Here is a 26361-nt window from a genome sequence, read left to right as displayed (position 1 = left end):
GAACACAAAGTTTCTTTTCAGTTGCAAACTCCATTCCATACATATATATGGGGAGGTACAAGCTCCAACACGGTTTTACAGTGAAAACTGCAGGAACTTCAAACCGGCACTAGGAAACAGACTGAGGAAGAAGAGAAAAATTGTCTCCTGCAACCCGTTCCCTTGGTGCTAGATGAACGAACGTCTCTCCACTTGCTCAGTTCTGAGAGATATGTGCGTGTGAAAGCCGTCCTTCACCTAGCTTGTTGGGAACACAAAGTTTCTTTTCAGTTGCAAACTCCATTCCATACATATATATGGGGAGGTACTAGCTCCAACTCGGTTTGACAGTGAAAACTGCAGGAACTTCAAACCGGCACTAGGATACAGACTGAGAAAGCAGAGAAAAAGTGTCTCCTGCAACCCGTTCCCTTGGTGGTAGATGAACGAACGTCTCTCCACTTGCTCTGTTCTGAGAGATAAGTGTGTGTGAAAGCCGTCCTTCACCCAGCTTGTTGGGAACACAAAGTTTCTTTTCATTTGTAAACTCCATTCCATACATATATATGGGGAGGTAATAGCTCCAACTCGGTTTTACAGTGAAAACTGCAGGAACTTCAAACCGGCACTAGGAAACAGACTGAGAAAGCAGAGAAAAATTGTCTCCTGCAACCCGTTCCCTTGGTGCTAGATGAACGAACGTCTCTCCACTTGCTCTGTTCTGAGAGATAATTGTGTGTGAAAGCCGTCCTTCACCTAGCTTGTTGGGAACACAAAGTATCTTTTCAGTTGCAAACTCCATTTAATACATATATATGGGGAGGTACAAGCTCCAACTCGGTTTGACAGTGAAAACTGCAGGAACTTCAAACCGGCACTAGGAAACAGACTGAGGAAGCAGAGAAAAAGTGTCTCCTGCAACCCGTTCCCTTGGTGCTAGATGAACGAACGTCTCTCCACTTGCTCAGTTCTGAGAGATAAGTGTGTGTGAAAGCCGTCCTTCACCTAGCTTGTTGGGAACACAAAGTTTCTTTTCAGTTGCAAACTCCATTCCATACATATATATGGGGAGGTACAAGCTCCAACACGGTTTTACAGTGAAAACTGCAGGAACTTCAAACAGGCACTAGGAAACAGACTGAGAAAGCAGAGAAAAAGTGTCTCCTGCAACCCGTTCCATTGGTGCTAGATGAACGAACGTCTCTCCACTTGCTCTGTTCTGAGAGATAAGTGTGTGTGAAAGCCGTCCTTCAACTAGCTTGTTGGGAACAAAAAGTTTCTTTTCAGTTGCCAACTCAATTCCATACATATATATGGGGAGGTACTAGCTCCAACTCGGTTTGACAGTGAAAACTGCAGGAACTTCAAACCGGCACTAGGAAACAGACTGAGAAAGCAGAGAGAAAGTATCTCTTGCAACCCGTTCCCTTTGTGTTACATGAACGAACGTCTCTCCACTTGCTCAGTTCTGAGAGATAAGTGTGTGTGAAAGCCGTCCTTCACCCAGCTTGTTGGGAACACAAAGTTTCTTTTCATTTGTAAACTCCATTCCATACATATATATGGGGAGGTACTAGCTCCAACTCGGTTTAACAGTGAAAACTGCAGGAACTTCAAACCGGCACTAGGAAACAGACTGAGAAAGCAGAGAAAAATTGTCTCCTGCAACCCGTTCCCTTGGTGCTAGATGAAAAAACGACTCTCCACTTGCTCTGTTCTGAGAGATAATTGTGTGTGAAAGCCGTCCTTCACCTAGCTTGTTGGGAACACAAAGTATCTTTTCAGTTGCAAACTCCATTTAATACATATATATGGGGAGGTACTAGCTCCAACTCGGTTTGACAGTGAAAACTGCAGGAACTTCAAACCGGCACTAGGAAACAGACTGAGAAAGCAGAGAAAAAGTGTCCCCTGCAACCCGTTCCCTTGGAGCTAGATGAACGAACGTCTCTCCACTTGCTAAGTTCTGAGAGATAAGTGTGTGTGAAAGCCGTCCTTCACATAGCTTGTTGGGAACACAAAGTTTCTTTTCAGTTGCAAACTCCATTCCATACATATATATGGGGAGGTACAAGCTCCAACTCGGTTTTACAGTGAAAATTGAAGGAACTTCAAACCGGCACTAGGAAACAGACTGAGGAAGCAGAGAAAAAGTGTCTCCTGCAACCCGTTCCCTTGGTGCTAGATGAACGAACGTCTCTCCACTTGCTCAGTTCTGAGAGATAAGTGTGTGTGAAAGCCGTCCTTCAACTAGCTTGTTGGGAACACAAAGTTTCTTTTCAGTTGCAAACTCCATTCCATACATATATATGGGGAGGTACAAGCTCCAACACGGTTTTACAGTGAAAACTGCAGGAACTTCAAACCGGCACTAGGAAACAGACTGAGGAAGAAGAGAAAAATTGTCTCCTGCAACCCGTTCCCTTGGTGCTAGATGAACGAACGTCTCTCCACTTGCTCAGTTCTGAGAGATATGTGCGTGTGAAAGCCGTCCTTCACCCAGCTTGTTGGGAACACAAAGTTTCTTTTCATTTGTAAACTCCATTCCATACATATATATGGGGAGGTACTAGCTCCAACTCGGTTTTACAGTGAAAACTGCAGGAACTTCAAACCGGCACTAGGAAACAGACTGAGAAAGCAGAGAAAAATTGTCTCCTGCAACCCGTTCCCTTGGTGCTAGATGAACGAACGTCTCTCCACTTGCTCTGTTCTGAGAGATAATTGTGTGTGAAAGCCGTCCTTCACCCAGCTTGTTGGGAACACAAAGTATCTTTTCAGGTGCAAACTCCATTTAATACATATATATGGGGAGGTACTAGCTCCAACTCGGTTTGACAGTGAAAACTGCAGGAACTTCAAACCGGCACTAGGAAACAGACTGAGAAAGCAGAGAAAAAGTGTCCCCTGCAACCCGTTCCCTTGGTGCTAGATGAACGAACGTCTCTCCACTTGCTAAGTTCTGAGAGATAAGTGTGTGTGAAAGCCGTCGTTCACATAGCTTGTTGGGAACACAAAGTTTCTTTTCAGTTGCAAACTCCATTCCATACATATATATGGGGAGGTACAAGCTCCAACTCGGTTTTACAGTGAAAATTGAAGGAACTTCAAACCGGCACTAGGAAACAGACTGAGGAAGCAGAGAAAAAGTGTCTCCTGCAACCCGTTCCCTTGGTGCTAGATGAACGAACGTCTCTCCACTTGCTCAGTTCTGAGAGATAAGTGTGTGTGAAAGCCGTCCTTCAACTAGCTTGTTGGGAACACAAAGTTTCTTTTCAGTTGCAAACTCCATTCCATACATATATATGGGGAGGTACAAGCTCCAACACGGTTTTACAGTGAAAACTGCAGGAACTTCAAACCGGCACTAGGAAACAGACTGAGGAAGAAGAGAAAAATTGTCTCCTGCAACCCGTTCCCTTGGTGCTAGATGAACGAACGTCTCTCCACTTGCTCAGTTCTGAGAGATATGTGCGTGTGAAAGCCGTCCTTCACCCAGCTTGTTGGGAACACAAAGTTTCTTTTCATTTGTAAACTCCATTCCATACATATATATGGGGAGGTACTAGCTCCAACTCGGTTTTACAGTGAAAACTGCAGGAACTTCAAACCGGCACTAGGAAACAGACTGAGAAAGCAGAGAAAAATTGTCTCCTGCAACCCGTTCCCTTGGTGCTAGATGAACGAACGTCTCTCCACTTGCTCTGTTCTGAGAGATAATTGTGTGTGAAAGCCGTCCTTCACCCAGCTTGTTGGGAACACAAAGTATCTTTTCAGGTGCAAACTCCATTTAATACATATATATGGGGAGGTACTAGCTCCAACTCGGTTTGACAGTGAAAACTGCAGGAACTTCAAACCGGCACTAGGAAACAGACTGAGAAAGCAGAGAAAAAGTGTCCCCTGCAACCCGTTCCCTTGGTGCTAGATGAACGAACGTCTCTCCACTTGCTAAGTTCTGAGAGATAAGTGTGTGTGAAAGCCGTCGTTCACATAGCTTGTTGGGAACACAAAGTTTCTTTTCAGTTGCAAACTCCATTCCATACATATATATGGGGAGGTAAAAGCACCAACTCGGTTTTACAGTGAAAATTGAAGGAACTACAAACCGGCACTAGGAAACAGACTGAGGAAGCAGAGAAAAAGTGTCTCCTGCAACCCGTTCCCTTGGTGCTAGATGAACGAACGTCTCTCCACTTGCTCAGTTCTGAGAGATAAGTGTGTGTGAAAGCCGTTCTTCACCTAGCTTGTTGGGAACACAAAGTTTCTTTTCAGTTGCAAACTCCATTCCATACATATATATGGGGAGGTACAAGCTCCAACACGGTTTTACAGTGAAAACTGCAGGAACTTCAAACCGGCACTAGGAAACAGACTGAGGAAGAAGAGAAAAATTGTCTCCTGCAACCCGTTCCCTTGGTGCTAGATGAACGAACGTCTCTCCACTTGCTCAGTTCTGAGAGATATGTGCGTGTGAAAGCCGTCCTTCACCTAGCTTGTTGGGAACACAAAGTTTCTTTTCAGTTGCAAACTCCATTCCATACATATATATGGGGAGGTACTAGCTCCAACTCGGTTTGACAGTGAAAACTGCAGGAACTTCAAACCGGCACTAGGATACAGACTGAGAAAGCAGAGAAAAAGTGTCTCCTGCAACCCGTTCCCTTGGTGGTAGATGAACGAACGTCTCTCCACTTGCTCTGTTCTGAGAGATAAGTGTGTGTGAAAGCCGTCCTTCACCCAGCTTGTTGGGAACACAAAGTTTCTTTTCATTTGTAAACTCCATTCCATACATATATATGGGGAGGTACTAGCTCCAACTCGGTTTTACAGTGAAAACTGCAGGAACTTCAAACCGGCACTAGGAAACAGACTGAGAAAGCAGAGAAAAATTGTCTCCTGCAACCCGTTCCCTTGGTGCTAGATGAACGAACGTCTCTCCACTTGCTCTGTTCTGAGAGATAATTGTGTGTGAAAGCCGTCCTTCACCTAGCTTGTTGGGAACACAAAGTATCTTTTCAGTTGCAAACTCCATTTAATACATATATATGGGGAGGTACAAGCTCCAACTCGGTTTGACAGTGAAAACTGCAGGAACTTCAAACCGGCACTAGGAAACAGACTGAGGAAGCAGAGAAAAAGTGTCTCCTGCAACCCGTTCCCTTGGTGCTAGATGAACGAACGTCTCTCCACTTGCTCAGTTCTGAGAGATAAGTGTGTGTGAAAGCCGTCCTTCACCTAGCTTGTTGGGAACACAAAGTTTCTTTTCAGTTGCAAACTCCATTCCATACATATATATGGGGAGGTACAAGCTCCAACACGGTTTTACAGTGAAAACTGCAGGAACTTCAAACCGGCACTAGGAAACAGACTGAGGAAGAAGAGAAATATTTTCTCCTGCAACCCGTTCCCTTGGTGCTAGATGAACGAACGTCTCTCCACTTGCTCAGTTCTGAGAGATATGTGCGTGTGAAAGCCGTCCTTCACCTAGCTTGTTGGGAACACAAAGTTTCTTTTCAGTTGCAAACTCCATTCCATACATATATATGGGGAGGTACTAGCTCCAACTCGGTTTTACAGTGAAAACTGCAGGAACTTCAAACAGGCACTAGGAAACAGACTGAGAAAGCAGAGAAAAAGTGTCTCCTGCAACCCGTTCCATTGGTGCTAGATGAACGAACGTCTCTCCACTTGCTCTGTTCTGAGAGATAAGTGTGTGTGAAAGCCGTCCTTCAACTAGCTTGTTGGGAACAAAAAGTTTCTTTTCAGTTGCCAACTCAATTCCATACATATATATGGGGAGGTACTAGCTCCAACTCGGTTTGACAGTGAAAACTGCAGGAACTTCAAACCGGCACTAGGAAACAGACTGAGAAAGCAGAGAGAAAGTATCTCCTGCAAACCGTTCCCTTTGTGTTACATGAACGAACGTCTCTCCACTTGCTCAGTTCTGAGAGATAAGTGTGTGTGAAAGCCGTCCTTCACCCAGCTTGTTGGGAACACAAAGTTTCTTTTCATTTGTAAACTCCATTCCATACATATATATGGGGAGGTACTAGCTCCAACTCGGTTTAACAGTGAAAACTGCAGGAACTTCAAACCGGCACTAGGAAACAGACTGAGAAAGCAGAGAAAAATTGTCTCCTGCAACCCGTTCCCTTGGTGCTAGATGAAAAAACGACTCTCCACTTGCTCTGTTCTGAGAGATAATTGTGTGTGAAAGCCGTCCTTCACCTAGCTTGTTGGGAACACAAAGTATCTTTTCAGTTGCAAACTCCATTCCATACATATATATGGGGAGGTACAAGCACCAACTCGGTTTTACAGTGAAAATTGAAGGAACTACAAACCGGCACTAGGAAACAGACTGAGGAAGCAGAGAAAAAGTGTCTCCTGCAACCCGTTCCCTTGGTGCTAGATGAACGAACGTCTCTCCACTTGCTCAGTTCTGAGAGATAAGTGTGTGTGAAAGCCGTTCTTCACCTAGCTTGTTGGGAACACAAAGTTTCTTTTCAGTTGCAAACTCCATTCCATACATATATATGGGGAGGTACAAGCTCCAACACGGTTTTACAGTGAAAACTGCAGGAACTTCAAACCGGCACTAGGAAACAGACTGAGGAAGAAGAGAAAAATTGTCTCCTGCAACCCGTTCCCTTGGTGCTAGATGAACGAACGTCTCTCCACTTGCTCAGTTCTGAGAGATATGTGCGTGTGAAAGCCGTCCTTCACCTAGCTTGTTGGGAACACAAAGTTTCTTTTCAGTTGCAAACTCCATTCCATACATATATATGGGGAGGTACTAGCTCCAACTCGGTTTGACAGTGAAAACTGCAGGAACTTCAAACCGGCACTAGGAAACAGACTGAGAAAGCAGAGAGAAAGTATCTCCTGCAACCCGTTCCCTTTGTGTTACATGAACGAACGTCTCTCCACTTGCTCAGTTCTGAGAGATAAGTGTGTGTGAAAGCCGTCCTTCACCCAGCTTGTTGGGAACACAAAGTTTCTTTTCATTTGTAAACTCCATTCCATACATATATATGGGGAGGTACTAGCTCCAACTCGGTTTTACAGTGAAAACTGCAGGAACTTCAAACCGGCACTAGGAAACAGACTGAGAAAGCAGAGAAAAACTGTCTCCTGCAACCCGTTCCCTTGGGGCTAGATGAACGAACGTCTCTCCACTTGCTCTGTTCTGAGAGATAAGTGTGTGTGAAAGCCGTCCTTCACCTAGCTTGTTGGGAACACAAAGTATCTTTTCAGTTGCAAACTCCATTTAATACATATATATGGGGAGGTAGAAGCTCCAACTCGGTTTGACAGTGAAAACTGCAGGAACTTCAAACCGGCACTAGGAAACAGACTGAGAAAGCAGAGAAAAAGTGTCCCCTGCAACCCGTTCCCTTGGAGCTAGATGAACGAACGTCTCTCCACTTGCTAAGTTCTGAGAGATAAGTGTGTGTGAAAGCCGTCGTTCACATAGCTTGTTGGGAACACAAAGTTTCTTTTCAGTTGCAAACTCCATTCCATACATATATATGGGGAGGTACAAGCTCCAACTCGGTTTTACAGTGAAAATTGAAGGAACTTCAAACCGGCACTAGGAAACAGACTGAGGAAGAAGAGAAAAATTGTCTCCTGCAACCCGTTCCCTTGGTGCTAGATGAACGAACGTCTCTCCACTTGCTCAGTTCTGAGAGATATGTGCGTGTGAAAGCCGTCCTTCACCTAGCTTGTTGGGAACACAAAGTTTCTTTTCAGTTGCAAACTCCATTCCATACATATATATGGGGAGGTACTAGCTCCAACTCGGTTTGACAGTGAAAACTGCAGGAACTTCAAACCGGCACTAGGAAACAGACTGAGAAAGCAGAGAGAAAGTATCTCCTGCAACCCGTTCCCTTTGTGTTACATGAACGAACGTCTCTCCACTTGCTCAGTTCTGAGAGATAAGTGTGTGTGAAAGCCGTCCTTCACCCAGCTTGTTGGGAACACAAAGTTTCTTTTCATTTGTAAACTCCATTCCATACATATATATGGGGAGGTACTAGCTCCAACTCGGTTTTACAGTGAAAACTGCAGGAACTTCAAACCGGCACTAGGAAACAGACTGAGAAAGCAGAGAAAAACTGTCTCCTGCAACCCGTTCCCTTGGGGCTAGATGAACGAACGTCTCTCCACTTGCTCTGTTCTGAGAGATAAGTGTGTGTGAAAGCCGTCCTTCACCTAGCTTGTTGGGAACACAAAGTATCTTTTCAGTTGCAAACTCCATTTAATACATATATATGGGGAGGTAGAAGCTCCAACTCGGTTTGACAGTGAAAACTGCAGGAACTTCAAACCGGCACTAGGAAACAGACTGAGAAAGCAGAGAAAAAGTGTCCCCTGCAACCCGTTCCCTTGGAGCTAGATGAACGAACGTCTCTCCACTTGCTAAGTTCTGAGAGATAAGTGTGTGTGAAAGCCGTCGTTCACATAGCTTGTTGGGAACACAAAGTTTCTTTTCAGTTGCAAACTCCATTCCATACATATATATGGGGAGGTACAAGCTCCAACTCGGTTTTACAGTGAAAATTGAAGGAACTTCAAACCGGCACTAGGAAACAGACTGAGGAAGCAGAGAAAAAGTGTCTCCTGCAACCCGTTCCCTTGGTGCTAGATTAACGAAATTCTCTCCACTTGCTCAGTTCTGAGAGATATGTGTGTGTGAAAGCCGTCCTTCACCTAGCTTGTTGGGAACACAAAGTTTCTTTTCAGTTGCAAACTCCATTCCATACATATATATGGGGAGGTACAAGCTCCAACACGGTTCTACAGTGAAAACTGCAGGAACTTCAAACCGGCACTAGGAAACAGACTGAGGAAGAAGAGAAAAATTGTCTCCTGCAACCCGTTCCCTTGGTGCTAGATGAACGAACGTCTCTCCACTTGCTCAGTTCTGAGAGATAAGTGTGTGTGAAAGCCGTCCTTCACCTAGCTTGTTGGGAACACAAAGTTTCTTTTCAGTTGCAAACTCCATTCCATACATATATATGGGGAGGTACTAGCTCCAACTCGGTTTGACAGTGAAAACTGCAGGAACTTCAAACCGGCACTAGGATACAGACTGAGAAAGCAGAGAAAAAGTGTCTCCTGCAACCCGTTCCCTTGGTGGTAGATGAACGAACGTCTCTCCACTTGCTCTGTTCTGAGAGATAAGTGTGTGTGAAAGCCGTCCTTCACCCAGCTTGTTGGGAACACAAAGTTTCTTTTCATTTGTAAACTCCATTCCATACATATATATGGGGAGGTACTAGCTCCAACTCGGTTTTACAGTGAAAACTGCAGGAACTTCAAACCGGCACTAGGAAACAGACTGAGAAAGCAGAGAAAAATTGTCTCCTGCAACCCGTTCCCTTGGTGCTAGATGAACGAACGTCTCTCCAATTGCTCTGTTCTTAGAGATAATTGTGTGTGAAAGCCGTCCTTCACCTAGCTTGTTGGGAACACAAAGTATCTTTTCATTTGCATACTCCATTTAATACATATATATGGGGAGGTACTAGCTCCAACTCGGTTTGACAGTGAAAACTGCAGGAACTTCAAACCGGCACTAGGAAACAGACTGAGAAAGCAGAGAAAAAGTGTCTCCTGCAACCCGTTCCCTTGGTGCTAGATGAACGAACGTCTCTCCACTTGCTAAGTTCTGAGAGATAAGTGTGTGTGAAAGCCGTCGTTCACATAGCTTTTTGGGAACACAAAGTTTCTTTTCAGTTGCAAACTCCTTTCCATACATATATATGGGGAGGTACAAGCTCCAACTCGGTTTTACAGTGAAAATTGAAGGAACTTCAAACCGGCACTAGGAAACAGAATGAGGAAGCAGAGAAAAAGTGTCTCCTGCAACCCGTTCCCTTGGTGCTAGATGAACGAACTTCTCTCCACTTGCTCAGTTCTGAGAGATAAGTGTGTGTGAAAGCCGTCCTTCACCTAGCTTGTTGGGAACACAAAGTTTCTTTTCAGTTGCAAACTCCATTCCATACATATATATGGGGAGGTACAAGCTCCAACACGGTTTTACAGTGAAAACTGCAGGAACTTCAAACCGGCACTAGGAAACAGACTGAGGAAGAAGAGAAAAATTTTCTCCTGCAACCCGTTCCCTTGGTGCTAGATGAACGAACGTCTCTCCACTTGCTCAGTTCTGAGAGATATGTGCGTGTGAAAGCCGTCCTTCACCTAGCTTGTTGGGAAAACAAAGTTTCTTTTCAGTTGCAAACTCCATTCCATACATATATATGGGGAGGTACTAGCTCCAAATCGGTTTGACAGTGAAAACTGCAGGAACTTCAAACCGGCACTAGGAAACAGACTGAGAAAGCAGAGAAAAAGTGTCTCCTGCAACCCGTTCCATTGGTGCTAGATGAACGAACGTCTCTCCACTTGCTCTGTTCTGAGAGATAAGTGTGTGTGAAAGCCGTCCTTCAACTAGCTTGTTGGGAACAAAAAGTTTCTTTTCAGTTGCCAACTCAATTCCATACATATATATGGGGAGGTACTAGCTCCAACTCGGTTTGACAGTGAAAACTGCAGGAAATTCAAACCGGCACTAGGAAAGAGACTGAGAAAGCAGAGAGAAAGTATCTCCTGCAACCCGTTCCCTTTGTGTTACATGAACGAACGTCTCTCAACTTGCTCAGTTCTGAGAGATAAGTGTGTGTGAAAGCCGTCCTTCACCCAGCTTGTTGGGAACACAAAGTTTCTTTTCATTTGTAAACTCCATTCCATACATATATATGGGGAGGTACTAGCTCCAACTCGGTTTAACAGTGAAAACTGCAGGAACTTCAAACCGGCACTAGGAAACAGACTGAGGAAGAAGAGAAAAATTTTCTCCTGCAACCCGTTCCCTTGGTGCTAGATGAACGAACGTCTCTCCACTCGCTCAGTTCTGAGAGATATGTGCGTGTGAAAGCCGTCCTTCACCTAGCTTGTTGGGAAAACAAAGTTTCTTTTCAGTTGCAAACTCCATTCCATACATATATATGGGGAGGTACTAGCTCCAACTCGGTTTGACAGTGAAAACTGCAGGAACTTCAAACCGGCACTAGGAAACAGACTGAGAAAGCAGAGAAAAAGTGTCTCCTGCAACCCGTTCCATGGTGCTAGATGAACGAACGTCTCTCCACTTGCTCTGTTCTGAGAGATAAGTGTGTGTGAAAGCCGTCCTTCAACTAGCTTGTTGGGAACAAAAAGTTTCTTTTCAGTTGCCAACTCAATTCCATACATATATATGGGGAGGTACTAGCTCCAACTCGGTTTTACAGTGAAAACTGCAGGAACTTCAAACCGGCACTAGGAAACAGACTGAGAAAGCAGAGAGAAAGTATCTCCTGCAAACCGTTCCTTTGTGTTACATGAACGAACGTCTCTCCACTTGCTCAGTTCTGAGAGATAAGTGTGTGTGAAAGCCGTCCTTCACCCAGCTTGTTGGGAACACAAAGTTTCTTTTCATTTGTAAACTCCATTCCATACATATATATGGGGAGGTACTAGCTCCAACTCGGTTTAACAGTGAAAACTGCAGGAACTTCAAACCGGCACTAGGAAACAGACTGAGAAAGCAGAGAAAAATTGTCTCCTGCAACCCGTTCCCTTGGTGCTAGATGAACGAACGTCTCTCCACTTGCTCTGTTCTGAGAGATAATTGTGTGTGAAAGCCGTCCTTCACCTAGCTTGTTGGGAACACAAAGTATCTTTTCAGTTGCAAACTCCATTTAATACATATATATGGGGAGGTACTAGCTCCAACTCGGTTTGACAGTGAAAACTGCAGGAACTTCAAACCGGCACTAGGAAACAGACTGAGAAAGCAGAGAAAAAGTGTCCCCTGCAACCCGTTCCCTTGGAGCTAGATGAACGAACGTCTCTCCACTTGCTAAGTTCTGAGAGATAAGTGTGTGTGAAAGCCGTCGTTCACATAGCTTGTTGGGAACACAAAGTTTCTTTTCAGTTGCAAACTCCATTCCATACATATATATGGGGAGGTACAAGCTCCAACTCGGTTTTACAGTGAAAATTGAAGGAACTTCAAACCGGCACTAGGAAACAGACTGAGGAAGCAGAGAAAAAGTGTCTCCTGCATCCCGTTCCCTTGGTGCTAGATGAACGAACGTCTCTCCACTTGCTCAGTTCTGAGAGATAAGTGTGTGTGAAAGCCGTCCTTCACCTAGCTTGTTGGGAACACAAAGTTTCTTTTCAGTTGCAAACTCCATTCCATACATATATATGGGGAGGTACAAGCTCCAACACGGTTTTACAGTGAAAACTGCAGGAACTTCAAACCGGCACTAGGAAACAGACTGAGGAGGAAGAGAAAAATTGTCTCCTGCAACCCGTTCCCTTGGTGCTAGATGAACGAACGTCTCTCCACTTGCTCAGTTCTGAGAGATATGTGCGTGTGAAAGCCGTCCTTCACCTAGCTTGTTGGGAACACAAAGTTTCTTTTCAGTTGCAAACTCCATTCCATACATATATATGGGGAGGTACTAGCTCCAACTCGGTTTGACAGTGAAAACTGCAGGAACTTCAAACCGGCACTAGGATACAGACTGAGAAAGCAGAGAAAAAGTGTCTCCTGCAACCCGTTCCCTTGGTGGTAGATGAACGAACGTCTCTCCACTTGCTCTGTTCTGAGAGATAAGTGTGTGTGAAAGCCGTCCTTCACCCAGCTTGTTGGGAACACAAAGTTTCTTTTCATTTGTAAACTCCATTCCATACATATATATGGGGAGGTACTAGCTCCAACTCGGTTTTACAGTGAAAACTGCAGGAACTTCAAACCGGCACTAGGAAACAGACTGAGAAAGCAGAGAAAAATTGTCTCCTGCAACCCGTTCCCTTCGTGCTAGATGAACGAACGTCTCTCCACTTGCTCAGTTCTGAGAGATAATTGTGTGTGAAAGCCGTCCTTCACCTAGCTTGTTGGGAACACAAAATATCTTTTCAGTTGCAAACTCCATTTAATACATATATATGGGGAGGTACTAGCTCCAACTCGGTTTGACAGTGAAAACTGCAGGAACTTCAAACCGGCACTAGGAAACAGACTGAGAAAGCAGAGAAAAAGTGTCTCCTGCAACCCGTTCCCTTGGTGCTAGATGAACGAACGTCTCTCCACTTGCTCAGTTCTGAGAGATATGTGCGTGTGAAAGCCGTCCTTCACCTAGCTTGTTGGGAACACAAAGTTTCTTTTCATTTGTAAACTCCATTCCATACATATATATGGGGAGGTACTAGCTCCAACTCGGTTTTACAGTGAAAACTGCAGGAACTTCAAACCGGCACTAGGAAACAGACTGAGAAAGCAGAGAAAAATTGTCTCCTGCAACCCGTTCCCTTGGTGCTAGATGAACGAACGTCTCTCCACTTGCTCTGTTCTGAGAGATAATTGTGTGTGAAAGCCGTCCTTCACCTAGCTTGTTGGGAACACAAAGTATCTTTTCAGTTGCAAACTCCATTTAATACATATATATGGGGAGGTACAAGCTCCAACTCGGTTTGACAGTGAAACTGCAGGAACTTCAAACCGGCACTAGGAAACAGACAGAGGAAGCAGAGAACAAGTGTCTCCTGCAAACCCTTCCCTTGGTGCTACATGAAAGAACGTCTGTCCACTTGCTCAGTTCTGAGAGATAAGTGTGTGTGAAAGCCGTCCTTCACCTATCTTGTTGGGAACACAAAGTTTCTTTTCAGTTGCCAACTCAATTCCATACATATATATGGGGAGGTACTAGCTCCAACTCGGTTTTACAGTGAAAACTGCAGGAACTTCAAACCGGCACTAGGAAACAGACTGAGAAAGCAGAGAAAAAGTGTCTCCTGCAACCCGTTTCCTTTGTGCTACATGAACGAACGTCTCTCCACTTGCTCAGTTCTGAGAGATAAGTGTGTGTGAAAGTCGTCCTTCAACTAGCTTGTTGGGAACACAAAGTTTCTTTTCATTTGCAAACTCCATTCCATACATATATATGGGGAGGTACTAGCTCCAACTCGGTTTGACAGTGAAAACTGCAGGAACTTCAAACCGGCACTAGGAAACAGACTGAGAAAGCAGAGAAAAAGTATCTCCTGCAACCCGTTCCCTTGGTGCTAGATGAACGAACGTCTCTCCACTTGCTCTGTTCTGAGAGATAATTGTGTGTGAAAGCCGTCCTTCACCTAGCTTGTTGGGAACACAAAGTTTCTTTTCAGTTGCAAACTCCATTCCATACATATATATGGGGAGGTACTAGCTCCAACTCGGTTTGACAGTGAAAACTGCAGGAACTTCAAACCGGCACTAGGAAACAGACTGAGAAAGCAGAGAAAAAGTGTCTCCTGCAACCCGTTCCATTGGTGCTAGATGAACGAACGTCTCTCCACTTGCTCTGTTCTGAGAGATAAGTGTGTGTGAAAGCCGTCCTTCAACTAGCTTGTTGGGAACAAAAAGTTTCTTTTCAGTTGCCAACTCAATTCCATACATATATATGGGGAGGTACTAGCTCCAACTCGGTTTGACAGTGAAAACTGCAGGAACTTCAAACCGGCACTAGGAAACAGACTGAGAAAGCAGAGAGAAAGTATCTCTTGCAACCCGTTCCCTTTGTGTTACATGAACGAACGTCTCTCCACTTGCTCAGTTCTGAGAGATAAGTGTGTGTGAAAGCCGTCCTTCACCCAGCTTGTTGGGAACACAAAGTTTCTTTTCATTTGTAAACTCCATTCCATACATATATATGGGGAGGTACTAGCTCCAACTCGGTTTAACAGTGAAAACTGCAGGAACTTCAAACCGGCACTAGGAAACAGACTGAGAAAGCAGAGAAAAATTGTCTCCTGCAACCCGTTCCCTTGGTGCTAGATGAACGAACGTCTCTCCACTTGCTCTGTTCTGAGAGATAATTGTGTGTGAAAGCCGTCCTTCACCTAGCTTGTTGGGAACACAAAGTATCTTTTCAGTTGCAAACTCCATTTAATACATATATATGGGGAGGTACTAGCTCCAACTCGGTTTGACAGTGAAAACTGCAGGAACTTCAAACCGGCACTAGGAAACAGACTGAGGAAGAAGAGAAAAATTGTCTCCTGCAACCCGTTCCCTTGGTGCTAGATGAACGAACGTCTCTCCACTTGCTCAGTTCTGAGAGATATGTGCGTGTGAAAGCCGTCCTTCACCTAGCTTGTTGGGAACACAAAGTTTCTTTTCAGTTGCAAACTCCATTCCATACATATATATGGGGAGGTACTAGCTCCAACTCGGTTTGACAGTGAAAACTGCAGGAACTTCAAACCGGCACTAGGATACAGACTGAGAAAGCAGAGAAAAAGTGTCTCCTGCAACCCGTTCCCTTGGTGGTAGATGAACGAACGTCTCTCCACTTGCTCTGTTCTGAGTGATAAGTGTGTGTGAAAGCCGTCCTTCACCCAGCTTGTTGGGAACACAAAGTTTCTTTTCATTTGTAAACTCCATTCCATACATATATATGGGGAGGTACTAGCTCCAACTCGGTTTTACAGTGAAAACTGCAGGAACTTCAAACCGGCACTAGGAAACAGACTGAGAAAGCAGAGAAAAATTGTCTCCTGCAACCCGTTCCCTTGGTGCTAGATGAACGAACGTCTCTCCACTTGCTCTGTTCTGAGAGATAATTGTGTGTGAAAGCCGTCCTTCACCTAGCTTGTTGGGAACACAAAGTATCTTTTCAGTTGCAAAATCCATTTAATACATATATATGGGGAGGTACTAGCTCCAACTCGGTTTGACAGTGAAAACTGCAGGAACTTCAAACCGGCACTAGGAAACAGACTGAGAAAGCAGAGAAAAAGTGTCCCCTGCAACCCGTTCCCTTGGTGCTAGATGAACGAACGTCTCTCCACTTGCTCTGTTCTGAGAGATAATTGTGTGTGAAAGCCGTCCTTCACCAAGCTTGTTGGGAACACAAAGTATCTTTTCAGTTGCAAACTCCATTCCATACATATATATGGGGAGGTACAAGCTCCAACACGGTTTTACAGTGAAAACTGCAGGAACTTCAAACCGGCACTAGGAAACAGACTGAGGAAGAAGAGAAAAATTGTCTCCTGCAACCCGTTCCCTTGGTGCTAGATGAACGAACGTCTCTCCACTTGCTCAGTTCTGAGAGATAAGTGTGTGTGAAAGCCATCCTTCACATAGCTTGTTGGGAACACAAAGTTTCTTTTCAGTTGCAAACTCCATTCCATATATATATATGGGGAGGTACAAGCTCCAACTCGGTTTTACAGTGAAACTGCAGGAACTTCAAACCGGCACTAGGAAACAGACAGAGGAAGCAGAGAACAAGTGTCTCCTGAAAACCCTTCCCTTGGTGCTACATGAAAGAACGTCTGTCCACTTGCTCAGTTCTGAGAGATAAGTGTGTGTGAAAGCCGTCCTTCACCTATCTTGTTGGGAACACAAAGTTTCTTTTCAGTTGCCAACTCAATTCCATACATATATATGGGGAGGTACTAGCTCCAACTCGGTTTTACAGTGAAAACTGCAGGAACTTCAAACCAGCACTAGGAAACAGACTGAGAAAGCAGAGAAAAAGTGTCTCCTGCAACCCGTTTCCTTTGTGCTACATGAACGAACGTCTCTCCAATTGCTCAGTTCTGAGAGATAAGTGTGTGTGAAAGTCGTCCTTCAACTAGCTTGTTGGGAACACAAAGTTTCTTTTCATTTGCAAACTCCATTCCATACATATATATGGGGAGGTACTAGCTCCAACTCGGTTTGACAGTGAAAACTGCAGGAACTTCAAACCGGCACTAGGAAACAGAATGAGAAAGCAGAGAAAAAGTATCTCCTGCAACCCGTTCCCTTGGTGCTAGATGAACGAACGTCTCTCCACTTGCTCTGTTCTGAGAGATAATTGTGTGTGAAAGCCGTCCTTCACCTAGCTTGTTGGGAACACAAAGTTTCTTTTCAGTTGCAAACTCCATTCCATACATATATATGGGGAGGTACTAGCTCCAACTCTGTTTGACAGTGAAAACTGCAGGAACTTCAAACCGGCACTAGGAAACAGACTGAGAAAGCAGAGAAAAAGTGTCCCCTGCAACCCGTTCCCTTGGTGCTAGATGAACGAACGTCTCTCCACTTGCTCAGTTCTGAGAGATAAGTGTGTGTGAAAGCCGTCCTTCACATAGCTTGTTGGGAACACAAAGTTTCTTTTCAGTTGCAAACTCCATTCCATACATATATATGGGGAGGTACAAGCTCCAACTCGGTTTTACAGTGAAAACTGAAAGAACTTCAAACCGGCACTAGGAAACAGACTGTGGAAGTAGAGAAAAAGTGTCTCCTGCAACCCGTTCCCTTGGTGCTAGATTAACGAACGTCTCTCAACTTGCTCAGTTCTGAGAGATATGTGCGTGTGAAAGCCGTCCTTCACCTAGCTTGTTGGAAACACAAAGTTTCTTTTCAGTTGCAAACTCCATTCCATACATATATATGGGGAGGTACAAGCTCCAACACGGTTTTACAGAGAAAACTGCAGGAACTTCAAACCGGCACTAGGAAACAGACTGAGGAAGAAGAGAAAAATTGTCTCCTGCAACCCGTTCCCTTGGTGCTAGATGAACGAACGTCTCTCCACTTGCTCAGTTCTGAGAGATAAGTGTGTGTGAAAGCCGTCCTTCACCTAGCTTGTTGGGAACACAAAGTTTCTTTTCAGTTGCCAACTCAATTCCATACATATATATGGGGAGGTACTAGCTCCAACACGGTTTTACAGTGAAAACTGCAGGAACTTCAAACCGGCACTAGGAAACAGACTGAGAAAGCAGAGAAAAAGTGTCACCTGCAACACGTTCCCTTGGTGCTAGATGAACGAACGTCTCTCCACTTGCTCAGTTCTGAGAGATAAGTGTGTGTGAAAGCCGTCCTTCACCTAGCTTGTTGGGAACACAAAGTTTCTTTTCAGTTGCAAACTCCATTCCATACATATATATGGGGAGGTAGAAGCTCCAACTCGGTTTGACAGTGAAAACTGCAGGAACTTCAATCCGGCACTAGGAAACAGATTGAGAAAGCAGACAAAAAGTGTCTCCTGCAACCCGTTCCCTTGGTACTAGATGAACGAACGTCTCTCCACTTGCTCAGTTCTGAGAGATAAGTGTGTGTGAAAGCCGCTCTTCACCAAGCTTGTTGGGAACACAAAGTTTCTTTTCAGTTGTAAACTCAATTCCATACATATATATGGGGAGATACTAGCTCCAAATCGGTTTGAAAATGAAAACTGCAGGAACTTCAAACCGGCACTAGGAAACAGACTGAGAAAGCAGAGAAAAAGTGTCCCCTGCGACCCGTTACCTTGGTGCTAGATGAACGAACGTCTCTCCACTTGCTAATTTCTGAGAGATAAGTGTGTGTGAAAGCCGTCGTTCACATAGCTTGTTGGGAACACAAAGTTTCTTTTCAGTTGCAAACTCCATTCCATACATATATATGGGTAGGTACAAGCACCAACTCGGTTTTACAGTGAAAATTAGAAGGAACTTCAAACCGGCACTAGGAAACAGACTGAGGAAGCAGAGAAAAAGTGTCTCCTGCAACCCGTTCCATTGGTGCTAGATGAACGAACGTCTCTCCACTTGCTCAGTTCTGAGAGATAAGTGTGTGTGAAAGCCGTCCTTCACCTAGCTTGTTGGGAACACAAAGTTTCTTTTCAGTTGCAAACTCCATTCCATACATATATATGGGGAGGTACAAGCTCCAACACGGTTTTACAGTGAAAACTGCAGGAACTTCAAACCGGCACTAGGAAACAGACTGAGGAAGAAGAGAAAAATTGTCTCCTGCAACCCGTTCCCTTGGTGCTAGATGAACGAACGTCTCTCCACTTGCTCAGTTCTGAGAGATATGTGCGTGTGAAAGCCGTCCTTCACCTAGCTTGTTGGGAACACAAAGTTTCTTTTCAGTTGCAAACTCCATTCCATACATATATATGGGGAGGTACTAGCTCCAACTCGGTTTGACAGTGAAAACTGCAGGAACTTCAAACCGGCACTAGGATACAGACTGAGAAAGCAGAGAAAAAGTGTCTCCTGCAACCCGTTCCCTTGGTGGTAGATGAACGAACTTCTCTCCACTTGCTCTGTTCTGAGAGATAAGTGTGTGTGAAAGCCGTCCTTCACCTAGCTTGTTGGGAACACAAAGTTTCTTTTCAGTTGCAAACTCCATTCCATACATATATATGGGGAGGTACTAGCTCCAACTCGGTTTGACAGTGAAAACTGCAGGAACTTCAAACCGGCACTAGGAAACAGACTGAGAAAGCAGAGGAAAAGTGTCTCCTGCAACCCGTTCCCTTGGTGCTAGATGAACGAACGTCTCTCCACTTGCTCAGTTCTGAGAGATGTGTGTGTGTGAAAGCCATCCTTCACATAGCTTGTTGGGAACACAAAGTTTCTTTTCAGTTGCAAACTCCATTCCATATATATATATGGGGAGGTACAAGCTCCAACACGGTTTTACAGTGAAAACTGCAGGAACTTCAAACCGGCACTAGGAAACAGACTGAGGAAGAAGAGAAAAATTGTCTCCTGCAACCCGTTCCCTTGGTGCTAGATGAACGAACGTCTCTCCACTTGCTCAGTTCTGAGAGATATGTGCGTGTGAAAGCCGTCCTTCACCTAGCTTGTTGGGAACACAAAGTTTCTTTTCATTTGTAAACTCCATTCCATACATATATATGGGGAGGTACTAGCTCCAACTCGGTTTTACAGTGAAAACTGCAGGAACTTCAAACCGGCACTAGGAAACAGACTGAGAAAGCAGAGAAAAATTGTCTCCTGCAACCCGTTCCCTTGGTGCTAGATGAACGAACGTCTCTCCACTTGCTCTGTTCTGAGAGATAATTGTGTGTGAAAGCCGTCCTTCACCTAGCTTGTTGGGAACACAAAGTATCTTTTCAGTTGCAAACTCCATTTAATACATATATATGGGGAGGTACAAGCTCCAACTCGGTTTGACAGTGAAAACTGCAGGAACTTCAAACCGGCACTAGGAAACAGACTGAGGAAGCAGAGAAAAAGTGTCTCCTGCAACCCGTTCCCTTGGTGCTAGATGAACGAACGTCTCTCCACTTGCTCTGTTCTGAGAGATAATTGTGTGTGAAAGCCGTCCTTCACCTAGCTTGTTGGGAACACAAAGTTTCTTTTCAGTTGCAAACTCCATTCCATACATATATATGGGGAGGTACTAGCTCCAACTCGGTTTAACAGTGAAAACTGCAGGAACTTCAAACCGGCACTAGGAAACAGACTGAGAAAGCAGAGAAAAAGTGTCTCCTGCAACCCGTTCCATTGGTGCTAGATGAACGAACGTCTCTCCACTTGCTCTGTTCTGAGAGATAAGTGTGTGTGAAAGCCGTCCTTCAACTAGCTTGTTGGGAACAAAAAGTTTCTTTTCAGTTGCCAACTCAATTCCATACATATATATGGGGAGGTACTAGCTCCAACTCGGTTTGACAGTGAAAACTGCAGGAACTTCAAACCGGCACTAGGAAACAGACTGAGAAAGCAGAGAGAAAGTATCTCTTGCAACCCGTTCCCTTTGTGTTACATGAACGAACGTCTCTCCACTTGCTCAGTTCTGAGAGATAAGTGTGTGTGAAAGCCGTCCTTCACCCAGCTTGTTGGGAACACAAAGTTTCTTTTCATTTGTAAACTCCATTCCATACATATATATGGGGAGGTACTAGCTCCAACTCAGTATAACAGTGAAAACTGCAGGAACTTCAAACCGGCACTAGGAAACAGACTGAGAAAGCAGAGAAAAATTGTCTCCTGCAACGCGTTCCCTTGGTGCTAGATGAACGAACGTCTCTCCACTTGCTCTGTTCTGAGAGATAATTGTGTGTGAAAGCCGTCCTTCACCTAGCTTGTTGGGAACACAAAGTTTCTTTTCAGTTGCAAACTCCATTCCGTACATATATATGGGTAGGTACTAGCTCCAACTCGGTTTGACAGTGAAAACTGCAGGAACTTCAAACCGGCACTAGGAAACAGACTGAGAAAGCAGAGAAAAAGTGTCTCCTGCAACCCGTTCCATTGGTGCTAGATGAACGAACGTCTCTCCACTTGCTCTGTTCTGAGAGATAAGTGTGTGTGAAAGCCGTCCTTCACCTAGCTTGTTGGGTACACAAAGTTTCTTTTCAGTTGCAAACTCCATTCCATACATATATATGGGGAGGTAGAAGCTCCAACTCGGTTTGACAGTGAAAACTGCAGGAACTTCAATCCGGCACTAGGAAACAGATTGAGAAAGCAGACAAAAAGTGTCTCCTGCAACCCGTTCCCTTGGTACTAGATGAACGAACGTCTCTCCACTTGCTCAGTTCTGAGAGATAAGTGTGTGTGAAAGCCGCTCTTCACCAAGCTTGTTGGGAACACAAAGTTTCTTTTCAGTTGTAAACTCAATTCCATACATATATATGGGGAGATACTAGCTCCAAATCGGTTTGAAAATGAAAACTGCAGGAACTTCAAACCGGCACTAGGAAACAGACTGAGAAAGCAGAGAAAAAGTGTCCCCTGCGACCCGTTACCTTGGTGCTAGATGAACGAACGTCTCTCCACTTGCTAATTTCTGAGAGATAAGTGTGTGTGAAAGCCGTCGTTCACATAGCTTGTTGGGAACACAAAGTTTCTTTTCAGTTGCAAACTCCATTCCATACATATATATGGGTAGGTACAAGCACCAACTCGGTTTTACAGTGAAAATTAGAAGGAACTTCAAACCGGCACTAGGAAACAGACTGAGGAAGCAGAGAAAAAGTGTCTCCTGCAACCCGTTCCATTGGTGCTAGATGAACGAACGTCTCTCCACTTGCTCAGTTCTGAGAGATAAGTGTGTGTGAAAGCCGTCCTTCACCTAGCTTGTTGGGAACACAAAGTTTCTTTTCAGTTGCAAACTCCATTCCATACATATATATGGGGAGGTACAAGCTCCAACACGGTTTTACAGTGAAAACTGCAGGAACTTCAAACCGGCACTAGGAAACAGACTGAGGAAGAAGAGAAAAATTGTCTCCTGCAACCCGTTCCCTTGGTGCTAGATGAACGAACGTCTCTCCACTTGCTCAGTTCTGAGAGATATGTGCGTGTGAAAGCCGTCCTTCACCTAGCTTGTTGGGAACACAAAGTTTCTTTTCAGTTGCAAACTCCATTCCATACATATATATGGGGAGGTACTAGCTCCAACTCGGTTTGACAGTGAAAACTGCAGGAACTTCAAACCGGCACTAGGATACAGACTGAGAAAGCAGAGAAAAAGTGTCTCCTGCAACCCGTTCCCTTGGTGGTAGATGAACGAACGTCTCTCCACTTGCTCTGTTCTGAGAGATAAGTGTGTGTGAAAGCCGTCCTTCACCTAGCTTGTTGGGAACACAAAGTTTCTTTTCAGTTGCAAACTCCATTCCATACATATATATGGGGAGGTACTAGCTCCAACTCGGTTTGACAGTGAAAACTGCAGGAACTTCAAACCGGCACTAGGAAACAGACTGAGAAAGCAGAGGAAAAGTATCTCCTGCAACCCGTTCCCTTGGTGCTAGATGAACGAACGTCTCTCCACTTGCTCAGTTCTGAGAGATGTGTGTGTGTGAAAGCCATCCTTCACATAGCTTGTTGGGAACACAAAGTTTCTTTTCAGTTGCAAACTCCATTCCATATATATATATGGGGAGGTACAAGCTCCAACACGGTTTTACAGTGAAAACTGCAGGAACTTCAAACCGGCACTAGGAAACAGACTGAGGAAGAAGAGAAAAATTGTCTCCTGCAACCCGTTCCCTTGGTGCTAGATGAACGAACGTCTCTCCACTTGCTCAGTTCTGAGAGATATGTGCGTGTGAAAGCCGTCCTTCACCTAGCTTGTTGGGAACACAAAGTTTCTTTTCATTTGTAAACTCCATTCCATACATATATATGGGGAGGTACTAGCTCCAACTCGGTTTTACAGTGAAAACTGCAGGAACTTCAAACCGGCACTAGGAAACAGACTGAGAAAGCAGAGAAAAATTGTCTCCTGCAACCCGTTCCCTTGGTGCTAGATGAACGAACGTCTCTCCACTTGCTCTGTTCTGAGAGATAATTGTGTGTGAAAGCCGTCCTTCACCTAGCTTGTTGGGAACACAAAGTATCTTTTCAGTTGCAAACTCCATTTAATACATATATATGGGGAGGTACAAGCTCCAACTCGGTTTGACAGTGAAAACTGCAGGAACTTCAAACCGGCACTAGGAAACAGACTGAGGAAGCAGAGAAAAAGTGTCTCCTGCAACCCGTTCCCTTGGTGCTAGATGAACGAACGTCTCTCCACTTGCTCTGTTCTGAGAGATAATTGTGTGTGAAAGCCGTCCTTCACCTAGCTTGTTGGGAACACAAAGTTTCTTTTCAGTTGCAAACTCCATTCCATACATATATATGGGGAGGTACTAGCTCCAACTCGGTTTAACAGTGAAAACTGCAGGAACTTCAAACCGGCACTAGGAAACAGACTGAGAAAGCAGAGAAAAAGTGTCTCCTGCAACCCGTTCCATTGGTGCTAGATGAACGAACGTCTCTCCACTTGCTCTGTTCTGAGAGATAAGTGTGTGTGAAAGCCGTCCTTCAACTAGCTTGTTGGGAACAAAAAGTTTCTTTTCAGTTGCCAACTCAATTCCATACATATATATGGGGAGGTACTAGCTCCAACTCGGTTTGACAGTGAAAACTGCAGGAACTTCAAACCGGCACTAGGAAACAGACTGAGAAAGCAGAGAGAAAGTATCTCTTGCAACCCGTTCCCTTTGTGTTACATGAACGAACGTCTCTCCACTTGCTCAGTTCTGAGAGATAAGTGTGTGTGAAAGCCGTCCTTCACCCAGCTTGTTGGGAACACAAAGTTTCTTTTCATTTGTAAACTCCATTCCATACATATATATGGGGAGGTACTAGCTCCAACTCAGTATAACAGTGAAAACTGCAGGAACTTCAAACCGGCACTAGGAAACAGACTGAGAAAGCAGAGAAAAATTGTCTCCTGCAACCCGTTCCCTTGGTGCTAGATGAACGAACGTCTCTCCACTTGCTCTGTTCTGAGAGATAATTGTGTGTGAAAGCCGTCCTTCACCTAGCTTGTTGGGAACACAAAGTATCTTTTCAGTTGCAAACTCCATTTAATACATATATATGGGGAGGTACTAGCTCCAACTCGGTTTGACAGTGAAAACTGCAGGAACTTCAAACCGGCACTAGGAAACAGACTGAGAAAGCAGAGAAAAAGTGTCCCCTGCAACCCGTTCCCTTGGAGCTAGATGAACGAACGTCTCTCCACTTGCTAAGTTCTGAGAGATAAGTGTGTGTGAAAGCCGTCGTTCACATAGCTTGTTGGGAACACAAAGTTTCTTTTCAGTTGCAAACTCCATTCCATACATATATATGGGGAGGTACAAGCTCCAACTCGGTTTTACAGTGAAAATTGAAGGAACTTCAAACCGGCACTAGGAAACAGACTGAGGAAGCAGAGAAAAAGTGTCTCCTGCAACCCGTTCCCTTGGTGCTAGATGAACGAACGTCTCTCCACTTGCTCAGTTCTGAGAGATAAGTGTGTGTGAAAGCCGTCCTTCACCTAGCTTGTTGGGAACACAAAGTTTCTTTTCAGTTGCAAACTCCATTCCATACATATATATGGGGAGGTACAAGCTCCAACACGGTTTTACAGTGAAAACTGCAGGAACTTCAAACCGGCACTAGGAAACAGACTGAGGAAGAAGAGAAAAATTGTCTCCTGCAACCCGTTCCCTTGGTGCTAGATGAACGAACGTCTCTCCACTTGCTCAGTTCTGAGAGATATGTGCGTGTGAAAGCCGTCCTTCACCTAGCTTGTTGGGAACACAAAGTTTCTTTTCAGTTGCAAACTCCATTCCATACATATATATGGGGAGGTACTAGCTCCAACTCGGTTTGACAGTGAAAACTGCAGGAACTTCAAACCGGCACTAGGATACAGACTGAGAAAGCAGAGAAAAAGTGTCTCCTGCAACCCGTTCCCTTGGTGCTAGATGAACGAACGTCTCTCCACTTGCTCTGTTCTGAGAGATAAGTGTGTGTGAAAGCCGTCCTTCACCCAGCTTGTTGGGAACACAAAGTTTCTTTTCATTTGTAAACTCCATTCCATACATATATATGGGGAGGTACTAGCTCCAACTCGGTTTTACAGTGAAAACTGCAGGAACTTCAAACCGGCACTAGGAAACAGACTGAGAAAGCAGAGAAAAATTGTCTCCTGCAACCCGTTCCCTTGGTGCTAGATGAACGAACGTCTCTCCACTTGCTCTGTTCTGAGAGATAATTGTGTGTGAAAGCCGTCCTTCACCTAGCTTGTTGGGAACACAAAGTATCTTTTCAGTTGCAAACTCCATTTAATACATATATATGGGGAGGTACTAGCTCCAACTCGGTTTGACAGTGAAAACTGCAGGAACTTCAAACCGGCACTAGGAAACAGACTGAGAAAGCAGAGAAAAAGTGTCCCCTGCAACCCGTTCCCTTGGTGCTAGATGAACGAACGTCTCTCCACTTGCTAAGTTCTGAGAGATAAGTGTGTGTGAAAGCCGTCGTTCACATAGCTTGTTGGGAACACAAAGTTTCTTTTCAGTTGCAAACTCCATTCCATACATATATATGGGGAGGTACAAGCTCCAACTCGGTTTTACAGTGAAAATTGAAGGAACTTCAAACCGGCACTAGGAAACAGACTGAGGAAGCAGAGAAAAAGTGTCTCCTGCAACCCGTTCCCTTGGTGCTAGATGAACGAACGTCTCTCCACTTGCTCTGTTCTGAGAGATAATTGTGTGTGAAAGCCGTCCTTCACCAAGCTTGTTGGGAACACAAAGTATCTTTTCAGTTGCAAACTCCATTCCATACATATATATGGGGAGGTACAAGCTCCAACACGGTTTTACAGTGAAAACTGCAGGAACTTCAAACCGGCACTAGGAAACAGACTGAGGAAGAAGAGAAAAATTGTCTCCTGCAACCCGTTCCCTTGGTGCTAGATGAACGAACGTCTCTCCACTTGCTCAGTTCTGAGAGATAAGTGTGTGTGAAAGCCATCCTTCACATAGCTTGTTGGGAACACAAAGTTTCTTTTCAGTTGCAAACTCCATTCCATATATATATATGGGGAGGTACAAGCTCCAACTCGGTTTTACAGTGAAACTGCAGGAACTTCAAACCGGCACTAGGAAACAGACAGAGGAAGCAGAGAACTAGTGTCTCCTGCAAACCCTTCCCTTGGTGCTACATGAAAGAACGTCTGTCCACTTGCTCAGTTCTGAGAGATAAGTGTGT

This window comes from Camelus dromedarius, unplaced genomic scaffold (assembly GCF_036321535.1).
Source record: "Camelus dromedarius isolate mCamDro1 unplaced genomic scaffold, mCamDro1.pat HAP1_SCAFFOLD_171, whole genome shotgun sequence".
Lineage (NCBI taxonomy): Eukaryota > Metazoa > Chordata > Mammalia > Artiodactyla > Camelidae > Camelus > Camelus dromedarius.
The sequence above is the reverse complement of the archived record's forward strand: the minus strand, read 5'-3'. Positions refer to the sequence as shown.